This window comes from Pseudophryne corroboree, chromosome 2 (genome assembly GCF_028390025.1).
Source record: "Pseudophryne corroboree isolate aPseCor3 chromosome 2, aPseCor3.hap2, whole genome shotgun sequence".
Classification (NCBI taxonomy): domain Eukaryota; kingdom Metazoa; phylum Chordata; class Amphibia; order Anura; family Myobatrachidae; genus Pseudophryne; species Pseudophryne corroboree.
The window spans coordinates 38,852,699-38,877,994 of NC_086445.1; the positions used below are offsets into that span (position 1 = coordinate 38,852,699).

Genomic DNA, 25,296 nt, shown 5'->3' on the forward strand with positions numbered 1-25,296 from the left:
GTACTGCCTGAGGTAATGACTGTATCACATGCCAAAATGAAAGATATACACCGTGTTGCCCAAGCTCCTTATACTCACACTCATTACGAGCACGTAGTTAAACGGCACCTGATAGAAAGAACAGAGCATCCGGCCTCTGACATGATCCATGAATCCACCGGGATTCAGGTTCTACTCGCGTTAGACATCACTCGCACCGCCAGAGGAGTGTTGAATTATAAATACATATCTGCGCTCGCAAATTTGTTAGACAATATCACAGAAATGTATGATGACACGTTTAGGTATACTGGAAGAGAGCTTCAAGCTTATAAAACAGAACTGGTTCAGCATAGAATGGTTCTTAATTATCTCACAGCAGTAACAGGTGGATATTGTGTCACACTGGCAACGCAGTACGGCGTGAAATGCTGCACATATATTACGAATAGTACCGAGGATCCGGTCGAGGTCATAGACCAAAAAATGGACGACATTCTCCAATTAAAGTGGGAGTTTCGCAGGAGACACAATCTCACCCTTGCTGCTGTGGGTAATGAGCTGACTGGTTGGGTGTCATGGTTGAACCCGCGAAACTGGTTCTCTGGTTTAGGAGAATGGGCTCAAGGAGTCATAATGGATGTTGGGAAGTTTCTCCTATGTATCTTAGGTGTTGTCATATCGATTGGCTTGATATTTAGATGCGGTCAGGCTTTAATGAAGTGCAAACGTAGTACCAGGGTAATGAGTCTAAGGAGTGAGGAAATTGTAATTCCAATGGATTTGATTTATGACCCAACGGTAGAAACAATGATGTGATAAAAATGCGATTATACGGTCCGTTTCTTTCACCTGTTTTTCCGTTTCCTCCAAGGTAAAAAGACCCACTTGGACAAGGAATTTGATGATCCTGTATACAGACAACTGATGGATTAAAGAAGAAGTTTTGACAACCTTATACACAGATATTTGATGAACTATGCCATAGACCCCCAGTTTCCCTAGAAATTTTAAATTTACGCTAGCCCAACACTTTTTGTAAGTCTATGGACATTGACAAAGCTTTTGCTCACACCTATTGGCAAAAGCCCAAAGAAGACTGCATTCAACAGACACCGAACAAGACTTCAACCGACAAATGTTCATTAACCTGACATAGAATACCACTGCATTTACCATAATTGTGTCTTATCTTCATCTCTACAACCTTCAGGTAATCCCCATTTTGTTACAACCACAGCCAAAAAGAGCTCGGTAGAGTTTGACAGCCCATCCACAGACCCTTAAAACGGGATAAGAAGGAATTCAAATGTATACTTCGCAATACCTCGAAGCTTGATTTAAAACACGTACGGCACGATGATACATGACCCCCCCCAAACATGGATTCATACACACATGCTTCTGCTATCTCACTAGGTCATACCCTTTTCCTACCTTCTCCTCTCCTCCCTTACCCAATCATGGAAATGTATTTACACTTGACATATATTTTTCTCGTTTTGAAATGTTTTAGGAAGTGGCAGTTATTGTTGACTGCCAAAGGGTGGACTGTCAAAGTCAGAAAAATATCACGATGCACACTACCATATTTGCACCTCATACATGTCCGCTCTGCGCATGCGTACGCTCTCCCGTGCGTGCGCATACCCGCTGTTACGTGCACCCGCAGGCGCACGGGATGTGCATTTACGGTAGAGTTTATGTGTGCGTAGCGTGCGACTCAATCGTTACATATTTTAACCATATAATGTATTTAGTAGATCATGGTCCCTTTGATAGATTCTGAAAGTTTAGTTAATATAGCATGTACATGGACAGAGAGATCCCTCTTTGTTTGATACGAAGGGTCAGACAAGGATTATACAGTGGTGTTTAGTATCCATCGGAAGAGTATTTAATTAGCAATATTCCGGTGTTGGTTTGAAGCGGATTAATCGCTCGTGCGAATAGTTATGGACATAAGAAGTTTATGTCCATTTACTATTATTTGCACTTACTTATCCATGCGGCGGGAAACCTAGTTTCCCACCCACCTGAGCAGTTGGAAGTAGACACAGCCCACCTGTATGAATCAACCTATGACCTTTTGTTATAATGCGAAGACGAATTCCTGTGTCCAATGAACAATGAGATTGTAGGGACCATTGAATTGTATTGTGTGTGGGGCATAAATAGACAAGCCGATCATATCCAGCTCTCACTCTTCAACGGTTCTCATTGCTGATAATCGGGAGCTGGATATCCAGAGGCGCATGCGATCGTTCCCCTTTGTGCGTAAGTTTTCTCCGCAATCATATTGTCTTTCTTGTTATTGTGAGCCATATCTCTCTCTCTCTCTCTTTTCTTTCTCTCTCGTTTCTCTTATATAGTTATTGTACTGATATTGTATTTCATGTGTAGTTATCTGGTTAGGTAGTCTATGTTATATTGGTAGTGTATGACTTGTATTGTATTATTCTTTTTGAACGTTCATTCATTTCCTTAAAAGGCGTTAGACCCTTAGACCGGTATTGTGTGTTCATTATATTGCAGTGGGTAATAGGAGCGTCTCTATCGCTCAAACAGCTTTAGTGTAAACCCGCTTACACAGTGTTGCATTCTCATCTTATCACTACACCAAGGTTTACTGCATAATACACTGTTTTATGGTATAGTTATAAAGGTTTAACATTGTGAGCGTCTGCGCCGCTGGTGATCTCCTCGTGGTCCCGAGCGTCCGCTACGCTATAGCGAATCATTACGTTAGTCGGCAGCCAATAGCGTGCCTGCCTGTGATCTCTTGGCCGTGAGCGAACGTGACGCTTGAGCGTCTCGACTACGGCTAAGCGATTGTTACGCAACGTGCGTACCCTTACGGTATTCCATACGTTAATAGCGTACAGTGTTCTTAGACCTCTTAAAGGGTTTTAAGTAAGATAAATATTTAGCTTTATCATTCTCTACATAGTTGAATGTGCTGACAACAAAATCACACAAAAATTATCAATGGAAATCAAATTTATTAATCCATGGAGGTCTGGATTTGGAGTCACCCTCAAAATTAAAGTGGAAAAACACACTACAGGCTGATCCAACTTTGATGTAATGTCCTTAAAACAAGTCAAATGGGGCTCAGTAGTGTCTGTGGCCTCCACATGCCTGTATGACCTCCCTACAACCCACACAAGGGGCTCAGGTAGTGCAGCTCATCCAGGATGGCACATCAATGCGAGCTGTGGCAAGGTTTGCTGTGTCTGTCAGCGTAGTGTCCAGAGCATGGAGGCGCTACCAGGAGACATGCCAGTACATCAGGAGACGTGGAGGAGGCCGTAGGAGGGCAACAACCCAGCAGCAGGACCGCTACCTCCGCCTTTGTGCAAGGAGGAACAGGAGGAGCACTGCCAGAACCCTGCAAAATTACCTCCAGCAAGCCACAAATGTGCATGTGTCTACTCAAACGATCAGAAACAGACTCCATGAGGGTGGTATGAGGGTCCGACGCCCATAGGTGGGGATTGTGCTTACAGCCCAACACCGTGCAGGACGTTTGGCATTTGCTAGAGAACACCAAGATTGGCAAATTCGCCACTGGCGCCCTGTGCTCTTCACAGATGAAAGCAGGTTCTCACTGAGCACATGTGACAGACGTGACATAGTCTGGAGATGCCAAGGAGAACTTTCTGCTGCCTGCAACATCTTCCAGCATGACCGGCTTGGCAGTGGGTCAGTAATGGTGTGGGGTGGCATTTTTTGGGGGGGCCGCACAGCCCTCCATGGGCTCGCCAGAGGTAGCCTGACTGCCCTTAGGTACCGAGATGAGATCCTCAGACTCCTTGTGAGACCATATGCTGGTGCGGTTGGCCCTGGGTTCCTCCTAATGCAAGACAATGCTAGACCTCATGTGGCTGGAGTGTGTCAGCAGTTCCTGCAAGACGAAGGCATTGATGCTATGGACTGGCCCGCCCGTTCCCCAGACCTGAATCCAATTGAGCACATCTGGGACATCATGTCTCGCTCCATCCACCAATGCCACGTTGCTCCACAGACTGTCCAGGAGTTGGCGGATGCTTTAGTCCAGGTCTGGGAGGAGATCCCTCAGGAGACCATCCTCCACCTCATCAGGAGCATGCCCAGGCGTTGTAGGGAGGTCATACAGGCACGAGGAGGCCACAGACACTGCTGAGCCTCATTTTGACTTGTTTTAAGGACATTACATCAAAGTTGGATCAGCCTGTAGTGTGTTTTTCCACTTTAATTTTGAGGGTGACTCAAAATGCAGACCTCCATGGGTTAATAAATTTGATTTCCATTGATAATTTTTGTGTGATTTTGTTGTCAGCACATTCAACTATGTAAAGAACAAAGTATTTAACAAGAATATTTCATTCATTCAGATCTAGGATGTGTTATTTTAGTGTTCCCTTTATGTTTTTGAGCAGTGTGTATATATAAGATTCGGTTTTGAGAACCGAGTAAAACCGAATCCGCTCATCACTAATATATATATATATATATATATATATATATATATATATATATAAAACCACAGCTATCAATCAGCGGCACTCAGAGTCTGAACAAACTTCAAAGCTTTAAATCATCTTGGTGTTTAATGTATCCAAAATTTGCATTCCATACCAAAGTTTCGGGGCAACAACCACCCCTTTGTCAAGGTGAGCAAACTTTCTGTTTGCTCACCTTGACAAAGGGGCGGTTGTTGCCCCGAAACGTTGGTATGGAATGCAAATTTTGTATACATTAAACACCAAGATGATTTAAAGCTTTGAAGTTTGTTCAGACTCTAAGTGCCGCTAATTGATAGCTGTGGTTATATGGGTATTCATTTCCAGAAGGCACCGGAGCACTTTTCCATAGGATTCAGGCGAGTGCCGATCCATTTGCTATATATATATATATATATATATATATATATACTGTATATATATTATGGGGCTAATTCAGATCTGATCGCACGTGAGCAGTCTTTTGCAGTCCAGCGATCAGATAGTCACCGCCTATAGGCCCTCATTCCGAGTTGTTCGCTCGCTAGCTGCTTTTAGCAGCATTGCACACGCTAGGCCGCCGCCCTCTGGGAGTGTATCTTAGCTTAGCAGAATAGCAAACGAAAGATTAGCAGAATTGCTACTAAATAATTCTTTGCAGTTTCTGAGTAGCTCCAGACCTACTCCTAGATTGCGATCACCTCAGTCCGTTTAGTTCCTGGTTTGACGTCACAAACACGCCCTGCGTTCGGCCAGCCACTCCCCCGTTTCTCCAGCCACTCCCGCGTTTTTCCCTGACACGCCTGCGTTTTTTAGCACACTCCCGGAAAACGCTCAGTTACCACCCAGAAACACCCCTTTCCTGTCAATCACTCACGATCAGCAGAGCGACTGAAAAGCGCCGCAGGATTCACAGCAAATCTAATAAGTTTTTAGTTAAACAACTAAGCGCATGCGCTATGCTGCCTTGCGCATGCGCATTTTGCAACAAATCGCAGCATGGCGAAAATCAGCAACGAGCGAACAACTCGGAATGACCACCATAGGGGAGTGTATTTTCGCTTTGAAAGTGTGCGATCGCATGTGCAGCCGAGCGGTACTAAAAAACTTTGTGCTGTTTCTGAGTTGCCCAGAACTTACTCAGCCGCTGCGATCACTTCAGCCTTTTCGTGTCCGGAATTGATGTCAGGAACCCGCCCTGCAAACGCTTGGACACGCCTGCGTTTTTCCAACCACTCCCAGAAAACGGTCAGTTGCCACCCCCAAACGCCTTCTTCCTGTCAATCACCCTGCGATCGGCTGTGCGAATGAATTCTTTGTAAAGCCCATTGCACAGCAACGATCCACTTTGCACCCGTGCGCCATGCGTGCGCATTACGGTGCATGCGCAGTTCTGTCCTGAGCGCAGCGCTGCAAAAAACGCTAGTGAGCGATCAGGTCTGATTTAGGCCCTATATACATTATTTATATAGGCCCTCATTCCGAGTTGATCGGTCGCAAGGCGAATTTAGCAGAGTTACACACGCTAAGCCGCCGCCTACTGGGAGTGAATCTTAGCTTCTTAAAATTGCGACCGATGTATTCGCAATATTGCGATTACTAACTACTTAGCAGTTTCAGAGTAGCTTCAGACTTACTCTGCCTGTGCGATCAGTTCAGTGCTTGTCGTTCCTGGTTGACGTCACAAACACACCCAGCGTTCGCCCAGGCACTCCCACCGTTTCTCCGGCCACTCCTGCGTTTTTTCCGGAAACGGTAGCGTTTTCAGCCACACGCCCCTGAAACGCCGTGTTTCCGCCCAGTAACACCCATTTCCTGTCAATCACATTACGTTCGCCGGAGCGATGAAAAAGCCGTGAGTAAAATTACTTTCTACATAGCAAAGTTACTTGGCGCAGTCGCAGTGCGAACATTGCGCATGCGTACTAAGCGGATTTTCATTGCGATGCGATGAAAAATACCGAGCGAACAACTCGGAATGAGGGCCATAGTGCACCTATGTTATGCAGAGCTCTCCGGAGAATATATTAGTCAGTCACGTCAGTACCTGCCCTACAGGAGCTTACAATCTATATTCACAGTCACTTGCACACACAGATATACACTATTTCAGTCAAAATTTCTCCCATCACGACCCCTCCACTCTGCGTCTCTCATCCACCCTCATTACCCGCTCCCACCCACAGTTACAGGGCTATTTTCCCGCTGCGCCCACTCTGTGGGATGCTCTCACGTGCATGAAAAGACTCTCCTATAGGGGTAAATGTACTAATGGTTCTAAAAATGGAGAGAGGTGATGTTGTCCATAGGAACCAATCAGATTCTGTCTATCATTTTCTAGGATGCAATTGAGAAATGATAGACAGAATCTGATTAGCTGCTATCGGCAACATCACTTCTTTTCATTTTTAGAAGTTTCAGTAAATTTACCACCTCGCCTCCAAACCTTTGAGTGTTCCCTTAAACACCCCTCTCCAGGGAGCTTATCACATTTCAGAACCACCCACTTAACCTCTATAATCGATTCTACCCAATGCGCTACCCGCTACACAGTTCACACAAAACTTACATGTGTTCTCTTTCTACACATAATCATTCCTCTGGCCCCAGGCTAACATTGCTGTGTGACTGGATAATAGAGGGGCTGATTCAGGTCGCATCGCAAACGCGATGCGTCCGCAAAATCATCGATGGGACCCGTGTACGCATGCGTCCGCTGGTAATGCGGGTGACCCACATGAAATGTGAACGCCTCTGCCGTGCTTTACTCTTGCATGCTGCATGCCCTGACCTCAGACCTTACCCGTCTGGTTCCTTGACCTAGGATTGTCCACGGGACCTTGTCCTGCCCGCTGCCTGCCCCTGACGACACATTGTACACTGAATGCTCTGTATCTCTTTTGGAATCCTGGCTCTCTGTGTTCAACCGGGGGGAGCACTTTCAGATGAATCCTTATTTTTGGGCAGCAGACAGCATAAATAAATAAATCTGACCCTTATTAGCTCTTGAAATACAAATATAAATAGGGTTAGTGTGCAAGAAACCTACATTTTTAACCATTTGCCTGGTGTGGTCGCATCAGATAATCTTCCAGCAACCGTCAATCTCAGAGGGACCTCCGGGCACCCCACTGCACACCTGCCCTGGTGGCAATCACTGCTGATCATGTAGCCCGGTGGCACCCCAAATGGAGCATCTGCAGAGAGGAGCAGTTGCTGGGGAAATATAAGTGAAGCATCCATCAGCCTTCTAGTGTACATCTGGCAGCTGAAGAGAGGAGCGGCCATCGGGGAAATGTAAAGCCGGATGCTCTGATCATTAATAATTCTACGTTATCCGTAATCGATGTTTCTTTTAATCAATATATGAAAAAAGTTTTTTAAAAAAAGTTTTTTTTTTTTTACATAAAATTGTGTTGAGTAAGTTTTAAATTGTTGTTGTTAACATAATTCAATCTTAAAATATACGTTTTTTGGAAACAGTATTAGCCAGATAAGTGCTTAATGCAGCACATGTGCAGTCGGCTGATGCGTACATGAAATAGGCCGAGTGTCTTATATAATAAGGTGTTATGGCGCAGGGTCGGACTGGCCCACCGGGGTACCAGGGAAACCACCGGTAGGCCCCACTGCCTGAGGGCCCACTCCTTCCTCTAGGGATCAGGTTCCAGACTGTGCACTTGTATTATACATGGTAGATATGATGCATTTCACTGCACTAAACTATTGTGTATTTCAAGCCTCTGTGGAGGCTGGCCACACCCCCTTTGTAGTCTGGCCACACCCCTAAGTATGGGCCCCTATAACTGCATTCCCCCGGTGGGCCCTTCATGTCCCAGTCCGACACTAGTTATGGGGAACCTGCTCCGTGCTCTGCTAGCACCTGACGTAGTTGGAGACGTATTCCCGAATCTCAGTGTCTGGATTTCCACACTGCAACTGTTCCCTCTGGTGCACAGGACTACAGACGTCTGTCGGCTCTGCCAGAGATTGCTGGGCCGGCAACTAACAAACACAACGATGTCCAATTATTACCCCATATTATATTGTACCTTGGTGCACACAGGGGTATTATATAATATGTCATGTGACACTGCTAATCCAGTCATCTTGTCCCTATGCAACATTTTATGATCCCATGAATGATGCATGCCTCCTAACTAGTGATGTGCACTGGAAATTTTTCGGGTTTTGTGTTTTGGTTTTGGATTCGGTTCCGCGGCCGTGTTTTGGATTCGCACGCGTTTTGGCAAAACCGAAAAAATTTTGTCGGATTCGGGTGTGTTTTGGATTCGGGTGTTTTTTTCAAAAACCCCTAAAAAAACAGCTTAAATCATAGAATTTGGGGGTCATTTTGATCCCATAGTATTATTAACCTCAATCACCATAATTTCCACTCATTTCCAGTCTATTCTGAACACCTCACACCTCACAATATTATTTTTAGTCCTACAATTTGCACCAAGGTCGCTGGATGACTAAGCTAAGCGACCCAAGTGGCCGACACAAACACCTGGCCCATCTAGGAGTGGCACTGCAGTGTCAGACAGGATGGCCGATTTAAAAAATAGTCCCCAAACAGCACATGATGCAAAGAAAAAAAGAGGCGCACCAAGGTGGCTGTTTGACTAAGCTAAGCGACACAAGTGGCCGACACAAACACCTGGCCCATCTAGGAGTGGCACTGCAGTGTCAATCAAGACAGGATGGCACTTCCAAAAAATTGTCCCCAAACAGCACATGATGCAAAGAAAAAAAGAGGCGCACCAAGGTGGCTGTTTGACTAAGCTAAGCGACACAAGCGGCCGACACAAACACCTGGCCCATCTAGGAGTGGCACTGCAGTGTCAGGCAGGATGGCACTTCCAAAAAATTGTCCCCAAACAGCACATGATGCAAAGAAAAAAAGAGGCGCACCAAGGTGGCTGTTTGACTAAGCTAAGCGGCACAAGTGGCCGACACAAACACCTGGCCCATCTAGGAGTGGCACTGCAGTGTCAATCAAGACAGGATGGCACTTCCAAAAAATTGTCCCCAAACAGCACATGATGCAAAGAAAAAAAGAGGCGCACCAAGGTGGCTGTTTGACTAAGCTAAGCGACACAAGTGGCCGACACAAACACCTGGCCCATCTAGGAGTGGCACTGCAGTGTCAGGCAGGATGGCACTTCCAAAAAATTGTCCCCAAACAGCACATGATGCAAAGAAAAAAAGAGGCGCACCAAGGTGGCTGTTTGACTAAGCTAAGCAGCACAAGTGGCCGACACAAACACCTGGCCCATCTAGGAGTGGCACTGCAGTGTCAATCAAGACAGGATGGCACTTCCCAAAAATTGTCCCCAAACAGCACATGATGCAAAGAAAAAAATAGGCGCACCAAGGTGGCTGTGTGACTAAGCTAAGCGACACAAGTGGCCGACACAAACACCTGGCCCATCTAGGAGTGGCACTGCAGTGTCAGGCAGGATGGCACTTCCAAAAAATTGTCCCCAAACAGCACATGATGCAAAGAAAAAAAGAGGCGCACCAAGGTGGCTGTTTGACTAAGCTAAGCAACACAAGTGGCCGACACAAACACCTGGCCCATCTAGGAGTGGCACTGCAGTGTCAATCAAGACAGGATGGCACTTCCAAAAAATTGTCCCCAAACAGCACATGATGCAAAGAAAAAAAGAGGCGCACCAAGGTGGCTGTGTGACTAAGCTAAGCGACACAAGTGGCCGACACAAACACCTGGCCCATCTAGGAGTGGCACTGCAGTGTCAATCAAGACAGGATGGCACTTCCAAAAAATTGTCCCCAAACAGCACATGATGCAAAGAAAAAAAGAGGCGCACCAAGGTGGCTGTTTGACTAAGCTAAGCAACACAAGTGGCTGACACAAACACCTGGCCCATCTAGGAGCGGCACTGCAGTGTCAATCAAGACAGGATGGCACTTCCAAAAAATTGTCCCCAAACAGCACATGATGCAAAGAAAAAAAGAGGCGCACCAAGGTGGCTGTGTGACTAAGCTAAGCGACACAAGTGGCCATCACAAACACCTGGCCCATCTAGGAGTGGCACTGCAGTGTCAGGCAGGATGGCACTTCCAAAAAATTGTCCCCAAACAGCACATGATGCAAAGAAAAAAAGAGGCGCACCAAGGTGGCTGTGTGACTAAGCTAAGCGACACAAGTGGCCGACACAAACACCTGGCCCATCTAGGAGTGGCACTGCAGTGTCAATCAAGACAGGATGGCACTTCCAAAAAATTGTCCCCAAACAGCACATGATGCAAAGAAAAAAAGAGGCGCACCAAGGTGGCTGTGTGACTAAGCTAAGCGACACAAGTGGCCGACACAAACACCTGGCCCATCTAGGAGTGGCACTGCAGTGTCAGGCAGGATGGCACTTCCAAAAAATTGTCCCCAAACAGCACATGATGCAAAGAAAAAAAGAGGCGCACCAAGGTGGCTGTTTGACTAAGCTAAGCGACACAAGTGGCTGACACAAACACCTGGCCCATCTAGGAGTGGCACTGCAGTGTCAATCAAGACAGGATGGCACTTCCAAAAAATTGTCCCCAAACAGCACATGATGCAAAGAAAAATGAAAGAAAAAAGAGGTGCAAGATGGAATTGTCCTTGGGCCCTCCCACCCACCCTTATGTTGTATAAACAGGACATGCACACTTTAACGAACCCATCATTTCAGCGACAGGGACTGCCACATGACTGTGACTGAAATGACTGGTTGGTTTGTGCCCCCACCAAAAAAGAAGCAATCAATCTCTCCTTGCACAAACTGGCTCTACAGAGGCAAGATGTCCACCTCATCATCATCCTCCGATTCCTCACCCCTTTCACTGTGTACATCCCCCTCCTCACAGATTATTAATTCGTCCCCACTGGAATCCACCATCTCAGGTCCCCGTGTACTGTCTGGAGGCAATTGCTGCTGGTGAATGTCTCCACGGAGGAATTGATTATAATTCATTTTGATGAACATCATCTTCTCCACATTTTCTGGAAGTAACCTCGTACGCCGATTGCTGACAAGGTGAGCGGCTGCACTAAACACTCTTTCGGAGTACACACTGGAGGGAGGGCAACTTAGGTAGAATAAAGCCAGTTTGTGCAAGGGCCTCCAAATTGCCTCTTTTTCCTGCCAGTATACGTACGGACTGTCTGACGTGCCTACTTGGATGCGGTCACTCATATAATCCTCCACCATTCTTTCCATGGTGAGAGAATCATATGCAGTGACAGTAGACGACATGTCAGTAATCATTGGCAGGTCCTTCAGTCCGGACCAGATGTCAGCACTCGCTCCAGACTGCCCTGCATCACCGCCAGCGGGTGGGCTCGGAATTCTTAGCCTTTTCCTCGCACCCCCAGTTGCCGGAGAATGTGAAGGAGGAGATGTTGACGGGTCACGTTCCGCTTGACTTGACAATTTTCTCACCAGCAGGTCTTTGAACCTCTGCAGACTTGTGTCTGCCGGAAAGAGAGATACAACGTAGGTTTTAAATCTAGGATCGAGCACGGTGGCCAAAATGTAGTGCTCTGATTTCAACAGATTGACCACCCGTGAATCCTGGTTAAGCGAATTAAGGGCTCCATCCACAAGTCCCACATGCCTAGCGGAATCGCTCTGTTTTAGCTCCTCCTTCAATGTCTCCAGCTTCTTCTGCAGAAGCCTGATGAGGGGAATGACCTGACTCAGGCTGGCAGTGTCTGAACTGACTTCACGTGTGGCAAGTTCAAAGGGTTGCAGAACCTTGCACAACGTTGAAATCATTCTCCACTGCACTTGAGTCAGGTGCATTCCCCCTCCTTTGCCTATATCGTGGGCAGATGTATAGGCTTGAATGGCCTTTTGCTGCTCCTCCATCCTCTGAAGCATATAGAGGGTTGAATTCCACCTCGTTACCACCTCTTGCTTCAGATGATGGCAGGGCAGGTTCAGTAATGTTTGGTGGTGCTCCAGTCTTCTGTACGCGGTGCCTGAATGCCGAAAGTGGCCCGCAATTCTTCGGGCCACCGACAGCATCTCTTGCACGTCCCTGTCGTTTTTTAAATAATTCTGCACCACCAAATTCAATGTATGTGCAAAACATGGGACGTGCTGGAATTTGCCCAGATGTAATGCACGCACAATATTGCTGGCATTGTCCGATGTCACAAATCCCCAGGAGAGTCCAATTGGGGTAAGCCATTCTGCGATGATCTTCCTCAGTTGCCGTAAGAGGTTGTCAGCTGTGTGCCTATTCTGGAAAGCGGTGATACAAAGCATAGCCTGCCTAGGAACGAGTTGGCGTTTGCGAGATGCTGCTACTGGTGCCGCCGCTGCTGTTCTTGCTGCGGGAGGCAATATATCTACCCAGTGGGCTGTCACAGTCATATAGTCCTGAGTCTGCCCTGCTCCACTTGTCCACATGTCCGTGGTTAAGTGGACATTGGGTACAACTGCATTTTTTAGGACACTGGTGAGTCTTTTTCTGAGGTCTGTGTACATTTTCGGTATCGCCTGCCTAGAGAAATGGAACCTAGATGGTATTTGGTACCGGGGACACAGTACCTCAATCAAGTCTATAGTTGCCTCTGAATTAACGATGGATACCGGAACCACGTTTCTCACCGCCCAGGCTGCCAAGGCCTGAGTTATCTGCTTTGCAGCAGGATGACTGCTGTGATATTTCATCTTCCTCGCAAAGGACTGTTGGACAGTCAATTGCTTACTGGAAGTAGTACAAGTGGTCTTCCGACTTCCCCTCTTGGATGACGATCGACTCCCAGCAGCAACAACAGCAGCGCCAGCAGCAGTAGGCGTTACACTCAAGGATGCATCGGAGGAATCCCAGGCAGGAGAGGACTCGTCAGACTTGACAGTGACATGGCCTGCAGGACTACTGGCTTTCCTGGGTAAGGAGGAAATTGACACTGAGGGAGTTGGTGGTGTGGTTTGCAGGAGCTTGGTTACAAGAGGAAGGGATTTAGTGGTCAGTGGACTGCTTCCGCTGTCACCCAAAGTTTTTGAACTTGTCACTGACTTATGATGAATGCGCTGCAGGTGACGTATAAGGGAGGATGTTCCGAGGTGGTTAACGTCCTTACCCCTACTTATTACAGCTTGACAAAGGCAACACACGGCTTGACACCTGTTGTCCACATTTGTGTTGAAATAATTCCACACCGAAGAGCTGATTTTTTTTGTATTTTGACCAAGCATGTCAATGGCCATATTCCTCCCACGGACAACAGGTGTCTCCCCGGGTGCCTGACTTAAACAAACCACCTCACCATCAGAATCCTCCTTGTCAATTTCCTCCCCAGCGCCAGCAACACCCATATCCTCATCCTGGTGTACTTCAACAGTGACATCTTCAATTTGACTATCAGGAACTGGACTGCGGGTGCTCCTTCCAGCACTTGCAGGGGGCGTGCAAATGGTGGAAGGCGCAAGCTCTTCCCGTCCAGTGTTGGGAAGGTCAGGCATCGCAACCGACACAATTGGACTCTCCTTGGGGATTTGTGATTTAGAAGAACGCACAGTTCTTTGCTGTGCTTTTGCAAGCTTAAGTATTTTCTTTTTTCTAGCGAGAGGATGAGTGCTTCCATCCTCATGTGAAGCTGAACCACTAGCCATGAACATAGGCCAGGGCCTCAGCCGTTCCTTGCCACTCCGTGTCGTAAATGGCATATTGGCAAGTTTACGCTTCTCCTCAGACGCTTATAATTTTGATTTTTGGGTCATTTTACTGAACTTTTGTGTTTTGGATTTTACATGCTCTCTACTATGACATTGGGCATCGGCCTTGGCAGACGACGTTGATGGCATTTCATCGTCTCGGCCATGACTAGTGGCAGCAGCTTCAGCACGAGGTGGATGTGGATCTTGATCTTTCCCTATTTTAACCTCCACATTTTTGTTCTCCATTTTTTAATGTGTGGAATTATATGCCAGTATCAATAGCAATGGCCTACTACTATATTTACTGCGCACAACTAAAATGCACCACAGGTATAGAATGTAGATGGATAGTATACTTATTGGATGACGAGTGACGACACAAAAGGTAGGTACAGCAGTGGCCTACCGTACTGCTATATATAGTATACTGGTGGACACTGTCAGCAAACTGCAAAACTAAAATGCACCACAGGTATAGAATGTAGATGGATAGTATACTTAATGGATGACGAGTGACGACACAGAGGTAGGTACAGCAGTGGCCTACCGTACTGCTATATATAGTATACTGGTGGACACTGTCAGCAAACTGCAAAACTAAAATGCACCACAGGTATAGAATGTAGATGGATAGTATACTTAATGGATGATGAGTGACGACACAGAGGTAGGTACAGCAGTGGCCTACCGTACTGCTATATATAGTATACTGGTGGACACTGTGTCAGCAAACTGCAAAACTAAAATGCACCACAGGTATAGAATGTAGATGGATAGTATACTTAATGGATGACGACACAGAGGTAGGTACAGCAGTGCACTCTGCACTGTACTCCTCCTATATAATATTAATTATACTGGTGGTCCCCACTCCCAGTCCCCACAATAAAGCAGCACACTGAGCACAGATATGGAGTGTTTTTCAGGCAGACAACGTATACTGGTGGTCACTGACAGCAAAACTCTGCACTGTACTCCTGCTATAGCTGCTCCCCAGTCCCCACAATTAAGCAGTGTGAGCACTCAGCACAGATATATTATGCAGCACACTGAGCACAGATATGGTATGGAGCGTTTTTTTCAGGCAGAGAACGGATAAAAACTGGTGGTCACTTATCAGCAAAACTCTGCACTGTACTCCTCCTAACAGCTGCTCCCCAGTCCTCCCCACAAATAAGAAATAAACCAATCAACTTCAACAATAAACGGAGAGGACGCCTGCCACGTCCTCTCCCTATCATCTCCAATGCACAAGTGAAAATGGCGGCGACGCACGGCTGCTTATATAGAATCCGAATCTCGCAAGAATCCGACAGCGGGATGATGACGTTCGGGCGCGCTCGGGTTAGCCGAGCAAGGCGGGAAGGTTCTAACCTTCCTCGGACCCGTGTAAAAAAGGTGAAGTTCGGGGGGGTTCGGTTTCCGAGAAACCGAACCCGCTCATCACTACTCCTAACCACTGCATTGTGCAATTCGTGACCTTGCAGCTGCTGCACGAACTGCGTCTATCTGTGAAACAGGCCCCAAGGATGCGCCGATCGGTATTACAGCGTGTATAGATGCTGGCAGGGAGCATCTCAGCCCTCGCACATTCGCACACATGGCTATACACCAGGGTAGGGCTTTGTAACGCCATTTGCATAAAGTCACAGACTGTCGACGCCAAAATCCGCAGCCGCCTGTGCATCAGGCCCCTACTGTAGTTACATTTCATATCCGAGACGGGGAGGAAGGGTTAAACAAAAGTCTTATTGTACTTGAAGGAACTACAGACGACACACAGATCTGATTCTGAGGTAATTGTAGTTTGCACATTCTCTGGAACCTTTGGATTCTGTGCAGACCCTGACATCTCACTAATAAAAGGTCCTTCATAAGATGCTCGGTAATCCAATTAATGTACCAGGCCCTGCCAGCCTGCTCAGTGCCCGCTCTGGCTTATATCATCAGATCTTCCTCAGGCCTCGGAACGCACGCAGGTCTCGGTGTAGAGGGGATGAGCCGCAGACGAGCTTCGTAAGATGCTCATTCATCAGGGAACGTGGAGATTTGGTGCTGGCTCAGCTGAGGGGCAGAAACAGACAGTAAAAGTGAGAAGAATCGCACCTGCGTGTGGTTCCCGGGTGATGTGCCACCAGCCAGCACATGAAGCCGTGACCACCGGAGGCCAGCTGTTCCCCGCTAATATGACAACAGACTCAGGGATAATCCCTCAGTGGCTGCCGTGAGGTGTCATGTGTTCTTGTGCCTGCAGGAAAGCATTACCATCAGGCAGATTAACCCTTCCATACACTACCGACGCTGAGATCATATTTCTGGTAGGACTTATCCATTAGGAAGAAACATTTGTGATGATCCGCAACAAGATACCCCCTTGTTTGTGCCTGGATGACACAGTTACACACAAAATGAACACACGAGGGGGGTTAATTCTTTAAAGAAAACCAAATACCTATGATTACTCGGGTAGATTCACCATAATACAGGGTTGGTGTTGCTCCCCAGAGTCAGAAAACCAAATATTCTAGAAAGAGAAAAGAAGACTCTATCTTGGGGGCACTCTTTGAAATATAAATAGGGCCAGATATACCCTTAGGTATCATTAAAATATAACCTTTAATTGTTTCTTTAAAATTAATAGGAATTTGGAATGAAGTGAGCAAGCCTATGGGTGAAAACGCGTTTTGGCACGGCTGGAATCAGCATGGCAATGTCGCCTTGTGAAAGTTAGAATCACTGGTCCTACAACCAACATACGCTGCTCCGTCCAGAAGTCCTGCTGCCTTTAGAACGGTAATCTTCCTATTTTCAGCTAGCTCTCATCCACGGATTGTGGTGCAGCGTTCTTGCTCTGTCCTATGATATCAAGGCGCTGCAACCGCTCTAACGTGGAAAGCAGCACAGCTACTATTCTTTTTCCGGCCAGTAATACCCGAAGCGCTGCTGTTTTCATATTTGCCGTCCGCTGCACCGGTCCTAGTGACCAGAGTACATGACGAAAAGAGATCTCAGCGGCTGGACTGGGTTTGCGGTCATAAAAACTTTTCATTCTAGCTGGGTTTGCTGCTACTTTTTAGCCCAACACATATTGTTCAGTGACCTATGGTCAAATGTTAGAGAAAATAATGAATTATGTTAAGTGAGCCTAACAATATTAGTATACCGATAAAGTATACCTGAAAATAAATTTGGGAAAGTACTTTGCTAATAGCCTGTGTGGAGAACGGCTTTTTTGATAAATGCATTTCTATGTGAGAATGTGCACGGCACTGGTTTAACATTGAACCACTCCCTATCATCTCCCTGCAATTACCTGAAAATTAAACAGGCAGGAATTGTACTCAATTTCGGTTAACACTCATCCCTGGATTGCGGTGCAGTGTCCTGCAATGTCCTAGGATATCGAGACATTCCATCCGCTCTAACAGGGAAAGCAGTACAGCCACTTATCCTCAATCTGGTCAGAAATTTCAAGGTCGCTGCCCTCTCATCCACCGGCCGCTGAGCTAACAAAAACCTTGAGCTCATGACGGTGAGACAGTAGAAGCAATGTACCATGGCATACTGATCATCTTTTTTACTCTTTCCTTTTTTCTCTCTATACCAACTATTTATGTCGGGCTACTAATGAGCGCATAAGATACCATATAAATATGATGGGCATTCTGCATCTCTCAACACTGTGTATATACCATTTGGGCAAATTTTGAATTTTTATAATTATACATGTGTTTGAGAATATAGGAGCTGACGTTCGGTAAATCAATACCTATTCATGATATGGTTGTTTAAACAGTGAGAGATCATAATTGGTTATAAAAAAATCTGAATAAAAATAATTAAAACAAGCTCCTCGGTGAGCAATCAGTGTTCTCTGAACCAATAAGCTCCATAGTGAGCAATCAGTGTTCTTTGAACTCCTTGTGATAGACAAGTGATCCCAAGGTGTATATGAATAAACCTGTGTGTGTGTTTATATATTTTTCCTTTTCAAATTCCTATTAATTTTAAAGATACAATTAAAGGTTATATTTTAATGATACCTAAGGGTATATCTGGCCCTATTTATATTTCAAAGAGTGCCCCCAAGATAAGGACTTATCCATTGCCTACAGCTCAGGCCAGGCGTGGGCTGGCTGCATTCGGCCTTTGTTGAAGATGAGACTCGTGATAAATTGTCAGTCACGGCCTACAGGAGGATAAGCGCTGTTGTAGCTGCTTCTGTGACTGTCGGTGTGTATACACCAATGCCAGCTATATAGGAAGCACTGCCCTGGTCTCCGTACTGGCCCAATTACATAAAAATGTACAATGCCCTGGGATAATTGCCCTCCTGGCCACGATGCTGAAGTTAGCTTCTTATTCGGCCAGCTTCTTATTCACTTCTTATTCAAGCTCTAGCTTCTTATTCACTTCTTATTCGAACTCCCGCTTCTTATTCAGATTATTCAGTTTTGCAAGGGTTAATGAGTCTTGGGTAACAAATTTGACACCGGAAATCAACAGAGTAGGGTCCCTTGCATATGACCCACTTGTATTTTGCCTGGCCCAACGCTGTTTTGGGCATGAAATACACTGGCAAAGTGGGGACACACACCATATTTTACCATTTTGAATAAGTAGCTGTAGTTTTGAAAGGGTTAATTTAACCAGTCTTGGGCCACAAATCTGACACCTGAAATCAACAGAGGGTGGTCACTTGCATATCACCCACTTGTATTTTGTTTGGCCCAACGCTGTTTTGGGCATGAAATACACTGGCAAAGTGGGCACAAACACCATTTTATAAATTGCCATTTTGAATAAGTAGCTGTAGTTTTCCAAGGGTTAACTAGTCTTGGGCCACAAATTTGACACCTGAAATCAACAAAGCGGGGTCAGTTACATATGACCCACTTGTATTTTGTTTGACCCAACGCTGTTTTGGGCATGACATACACTGGCAAAGTGGGCACACACACCATATTTTACCATTTTGAATAAGTAGCTGTAGTTTTGCAAGAGTTAACTAGTCTTCGGACACAACTGTGAGACCTGCAATCAACAGAATGTGGTCTCTTACATATCACCCACTTGTATTCTGCCTGGCCAAACATTGATTTGTGAATGAAATACGCTGGGAAAGTGGGCACAACCACCATATTATAATTTACCATTTTGAAAATGTAGCTGTAGTTTTGCAAGGGTTAACTAGTCTAGGGCGACATATTTGATACCAGAAATCAAGGGTTAGATTAGCTCCTTATCGCACAGGGGAGTCATAGAGAGCCTATGTTGAGTTAAAGTTGTCTGAAGTCAGCTCCTATCCTTGCTTGAAGGAAGCTATACTCAGCAGGATTGGGGTAACGGGTCCCAGCAAAGCCCAAGAATATTATGAGTTGCAGCTGAACCCATCTGAGCCTCCAGTGGTCAAACTGGCATAATTGGCCAAACTGAGTAAAACCTGGTTACAGACAGATAAAAACTCTTCTCAGTGGGTAGTGGAAGTGATGGCTCTAGACAGGTCTGGGACTCTAGGTCGACCAGAAAAAGGTCGACACACCTTAGGTCGACATGGACAAAAGGTCGACAAGAACAAGGTCGACATGGAAAAGGGTAGACATGAGTTTTTTTATGTTTTTTTGGTGTCGTTTTCTTCGTAGAGTGACCAGGAACCCCAATTAGTGCACCGCATTACCTCACATGGCTCGCTTCGCTCGCCATGCTTCGGTCATGGTGCCTTCACTCCGCTCCGCTTGGCACAGATTACCATTCCAATCGTAGTCCACGTGGATGAAAAGGTTCCAAAAAAGAAAAAAATTGTGAAAAACTCATGTCAACCTTTTTCCATGTCGACCTAAGGTGTGTCGACCAATTGGCGGCGACCTAAGGTGTGTCGACCTTTTTGTTGTCGACTTGGAGTCCGGATACCCTCTAGACCAGGCTATACGGGTATTAGACTGTGGTGTAAAACACTGGGCCTTTGCAGGCTGACCCCCAGACAATTGAGGAGCTAGCAGTGGTGATTGAAAGGTACCTGACCCTGGGAAATTTTAATAAAGCCAAGCAAGGGTTACAGCCAGTACCTAAGCCCAATACCCAGATCGCCATTGTTAAACCAAACAGCCCGTCTCCACTCATATGTTTTGAGTGCAGAGAGCCCAGTCATGCACAGCGGTACTTCCTAAAGCAGGGTGAGCTAGTGGATTGCAGCTCAGGGAAAACAGCACAACCTGTATTCAGTATGGCGCATGGAATTATTTCTCCAGCTGAAACTACCGTTTCATCTGATGGTACAGATTGAAGGCTGGGATATCTGGGCCTTGGTTGATACTGGCAATGAATTGTCTATCATCTCTGCTAACCTGGTTCTTCCCGGTTCTGGCCAGGTTGTGCTTCTGGTAAAGATGCTATGTATACTTGGTGACATAGAAGAATGCCCATGAGTGCACCTGCCGGTGGTGATTAAAGTAAGACCAGTAAAAATGGTAGTCACAGTAGCTTCCAAACCTCCTTATCCACTAATCCTGGGCCAGGACTTCCCACTGTTGCAGGAGTTTGTTACCTGGCATGACATTGGAAGACAGACAAAGGTTAAGCTGTCGCAGGGGCCAAGATCTACTGGAAGCCAAGGTTGTATGACTGTAAAGCCCTCTCTTGCCAGTGAGATTGAGACACATTAGTCCCCCATTTGCGAAAGAGTGTTTTTGCAGGACTTTAGGCGAGATCAACATAACAATGGCAACTTGTCCAATACTTTTTAAAACGTGGTAGTGGTAAATGGTAAGGTAAACTCTGCTTTACCACCTGAAGGTGTACCTTACTTTATGTGAAAAAAAAATTGTTTTACCTTGTAACTTATTTGCAAGGTAAAAGGGTAGACCAGTTGCTGATTCCCCGAAAACATGAGCAGCGGGTATTGAGGGCGGCTCACATGCATTTATGGGGTGGCCATTTAGGGGAGAGGAAAACTCTCCAGCGTATCCAGCTATGGTTCTCCTGGCCAGGCATTCATGCTGCAGTAAAAAAATATTGTCAGGGATGCCAGGTGTACCAAAAGAATGCACCCCAGACAGAATTTAGGACGACCTTGGTTTTCCGGACTATAATTTCCATGCCTATTGAGCCAATTTTTATAGATCTGATAGGGCCAGTAGAAAAATCGGATCATGGGCATCAGTATATATTGGTGACGGTGGACTACTCCGGGTACCCGGAGGCCATACCACTATGTAACATGAAATCTAGCACTATTGTCCGGGAGTTCTTGATGCTGTATACCCATCTAGGAATACCAATAGAGGTCCTGACCGTCTAAGGTACCCCTTTTGTGTCTAAATTAATGAAATACCTGTGTCGCCTGTTAAAGGTGGATAGAATTACCATTTCGGTTTACCACCCGCAGACAGACGGCTTGGTTGAATGCTTTAACAGAACCCTTATGCAGATGATGAAAAGGGCAGTGTCACAGGAGAAGCGAGATTAGGACCTACTCTTACCTTAGCTAATGTTGGCAGTTTGAGAGGTACCCCAAATCTCTTTTATTATTATTATTATTATTATCCTTTATTTATACAGAGACTTTATATAGAGACTGTATGGGGTTTATACCCTTCAAACTCCTCTATGGTAGACAACGCAGAGGGATACTAGATCTATTAAAAGATGGGTGGGAGCAGCAATTGTCCCAAGGGGATGCGGTCAAGATCCCGCCGGACAGAATCCCGGTGGTCGAAATACCGACGCCGGAACCCCGACCGGCACAATCCCGACATATTCTGCCTCCGTGGGTGTCCACGACACCCATAGAGGGAGAATATAAAAGTGTGTCGAGCATAGCAAGGCACCGTGCCTGCAGCGTGGCGAGCGAAGCGAGCCCGCAATGGGCTGCGTTCTGCTCGCCACCCCTGTCGGGATTGTGTGGTCGAAATTCCGGCGTCGGTATTTCGACCGCCGGGTTCCCGTCCAGTGGGATTTAGTACTGATCCCGTCCCAAGAGCCTAACATCGTTCAGTTTGTGTCCCAATTGTATGGCTGTCTAAGGCAAATTGCGCCACTTCTGACCAAGCATATGGTAAGAGCTCAACAGGATCAAAAACGCAGTCATGGCGTTACTGCTGTCAACCGGACTCTCAATAGGGGCAACAAGGTACTGATACTTGTGTCTAGGTACGGCAGGAAGGTAGAAGGAAAGAGGTAAAAGTCTACCATGTGGGTGGCCTGACTGGATATGGAGTAGGACGTGTTCTCCTAGCTCCCCAGCCAACAACATCCTGATCATATCCTGCTACCCCTGTGTGATTACCTGAGTGGCCCTGGACGGTTTTCTAAATACCTGCTGTCCACTCTGGGCTACGTTTCACCGGGATTTTGTGCCCTGTATTCTTGCTGGGACCGTTTATAGGAGCGTGTTGGATCCGACTCATATGAGACCGGCGCCATCTTGGATAGCGCTGCCCGGGTGCTGTACTACTCCTCTCCTACCCGGCTTACCCAACATACCTTAAGGCTGGCGGGAGTGTAACACGGGGGCCCCGCCGCTCGAACACCTCGCCACTCCGCTCCTCTTACCCGCCGGACGGCCAGGACACTTGCCGCGGCTGAGCTGACTGCAGGGAGCCGCCGGGCGCCATCTTGCGGTTGGCGGGCCGTGTGCACGGAGCTCCGCCGCCCGCCCCTGATAGTCCCTGGCTAAAGTTTGTGATAGGAACGGCCTGTGCACCGGCCGGAGAGCACCCCCGCTATATGGTGGACGAGCCCTGCCCCCCTGAGGGCTATAACACCGGCTGCACTGTATGAGGGATTTTCCGGGCGCCATCTTGTGGTTGGCAGGGTGCTCGGTTCTGCTCCTGACCACACCTCTCCTGCTGGAAGTGTCTCTCACATGCTGTCTGAGCTGCTGATTCTGACTGAAGTCTGGAGGCTAATACTGAGAGCCCAGCAACACTGCCAAGACCACTGATTTTTCTATATATATATATTTGTCCCACACCTCTTGGCCCTCTCACAGCGTGCCAATACCTGTTCTGCCTGCATTGCTTTGATATATATCCGTTCGGGTACGGCGGCATTGTGTTATCCAAAATGGTGAAAGGCCGCCAACAAAACGCGGCGGCGGGCGCAATGGAGAAGTTTGTTCGCAATCCCGGTCCCCAACAACAGAGAAGGGAAACTACACAAGCTGAGTCTTCGCCCCCCTCTCCTGCACACAGCTATACCTCATCAGAACCGCCCGATGCTGCGCTACAAAGAGTGTTGGATGCCGTGACAGCTAGTGAAGCCCGCCTGGCTGATAAAATTGGACAGGTGCAGTCCGACCTCTCCATTATCCATCAAGACCTACAAAGGGTGAGAGAGAGGGTGGGTGAGGCCGAAACCCGTATATCCAATGTCGAGGACACTGTCACCCCGCTGGGACGGCGAACTGATATTCTGGAGTCTCAGATGACTGATGTGCGCAAAAAACTAACGGATATGGAGGGACGCTTACGTCGCAATAATGTCCGTTTCATCGGTTTGCCCGAGAAGGAGGAAGGCTCATCTCCGGAGGAATTTCTAGAAACATGGCTTCGGAAGGCATTTGGATCCGATGCATTCTCACCTCATTTCACCATAGAACGAGCTCATAGAGTTCCGATGCGCCCTTTGCCTCCGGGGGCTCCGCCTCGTACCTTCATCGCCAAGTTCCTCCACTTCCGCGACCGGGACACTGTTCTGAAACTTGCTCGCACGAAAGGCCCCCTAACATGGAACGGGTCGCCAATATCGGTCTTCCCAGACTTCGCGATGGAGGTGCAGAAAGATAGAGCTCAATTTCTGCCTGTTAAGAGGAGACTCCGGGAACTTGATCTGCCATACGCCATGCTCTTTCCTTCACGATTACGAGTGATAGCTGATGGTGAAACCAGATTTTTTGCGGCCCCTCGGGAGGCGATGGTATGGCTGGATAGACGCTTCCCGGCAAGACGGGCTCTTGCTGATTCGTGATTAATTCCTGTGACTCTAGTTGCAAGAGACTTTCTGTACAGGATAAGATTATCTGCATATCTACTGGGGGGATGCGGGATGTGGAAAATGTTTAAGTATCTAAATGCTGCTCCCTGAGGATGTGAGGGTGATGGGGGGGATAATTATCCACCTGATTTTCTGTTTTGGTACTCTCCTCATATTGACCAATTATTATATGTATGTTGCTGTGATGCGGGGGAGGGGGGGCTGGGGGAGAGGAGGGATATATTTGTGGTCCGAATATATCCGATTATATTTTGCTATTAAGTCTCAGGGGGAGACTTTGTATGTTTCGCCCCCTTTTTCTACCTTATAAGGGTGATTTAGATTAATGGCTGGGGAAGCTTTGTTTTGTTTGTGTTCTGTTCTCTTTTTCTTAGGGCCATTATACTCTTGGCTCCACCCAGAGTATAACTAGCTGTGTGCTCTGGGCTCGAGCCGGTGTTAGGTTAAGGGATCCAGGTATGCTGCAGGTTGGGAGTAGTGTACAGGGTGGGGGGAGGGGGGAAGTTAAAAGTTACGGTTGCTTTTTATATGGATGTTTGGAATTTGAGTATGTATGGCTTACGAATCTATTCATTGAGCGGTGGTGCCTTGTACTTATATGCAGTGGGAGTGGATCTGGCTGGCTGTGGGCTGTGGCCCCTATGATTACCGCAGCGACCCCTCATGGTTGGAATTAGGATGTTGTCATGGAATGTGCGGGGACTCAATGACAAGATTAAACGATCTCTGGTGCTTAGACAAATTAAGCAATATGCCGCTGATGTGATATGTCTTATGGAGACCCACCTGGTGGGGAGCAAGACCCTAGCCATTAAAAGGCCTTGGGTGGGGTGGGCATTCCATTCTACACACACCTCTGCATCTCGGGGAGTCTCTATCCTTGTAAAGAAGTCTGTTCCCTTTGTGGTGGAATCAGTACAAACGGACCCATGGGGGAGATATGTGTTTTTAAAGTGTAAGATCCACTGTACCCCTTTGCTTTTACTGTCCGTGTATGTGCCTCCCCCGTACTCCTCCGATGTCTTGAAAAAAGTTGCAGGGTTTATGGCATTGTCACCGGGAATACCTGCGGTGTGTATGGGGGATTTCAACAACGTATTAGATAAAGCGATGGATAGATTCTCTACTAATCCCTCTGGTCCACATTCTAATAGAAATGATTTTGC

General features: G+C 46.9%; 1 protein-coding gene across 3 annotated transcripts in view; it reads right to left on the reverse strand.

Annotated features, from left to right (window-relative positions):
• The window catches only part of PLEKHB1 (pleckstrin homology domain containing B1), a 210,709-nt gene that overhangs the window by 131,369 nt on the left and 54,044 nt on the right, over nucleotides 1–25,296 (reverse strand). The window contains exon 1 of one of the 3 annotated variants that reach the window (XM_063951187.1): nucleotides 16,244–16,311. The exons of the other annotated variants lie outside the window; for them this stretch is intronic. The gene's annotated coding sequence lies outside the window, so the exon portion shown is untranslated. Of the gene's footprint in view, nucleotides 1–16,243; nucleotides 16,312–25,296 lie in introns of those variants that run through there. 3 annotated transcript variants of the gene reach the window in all.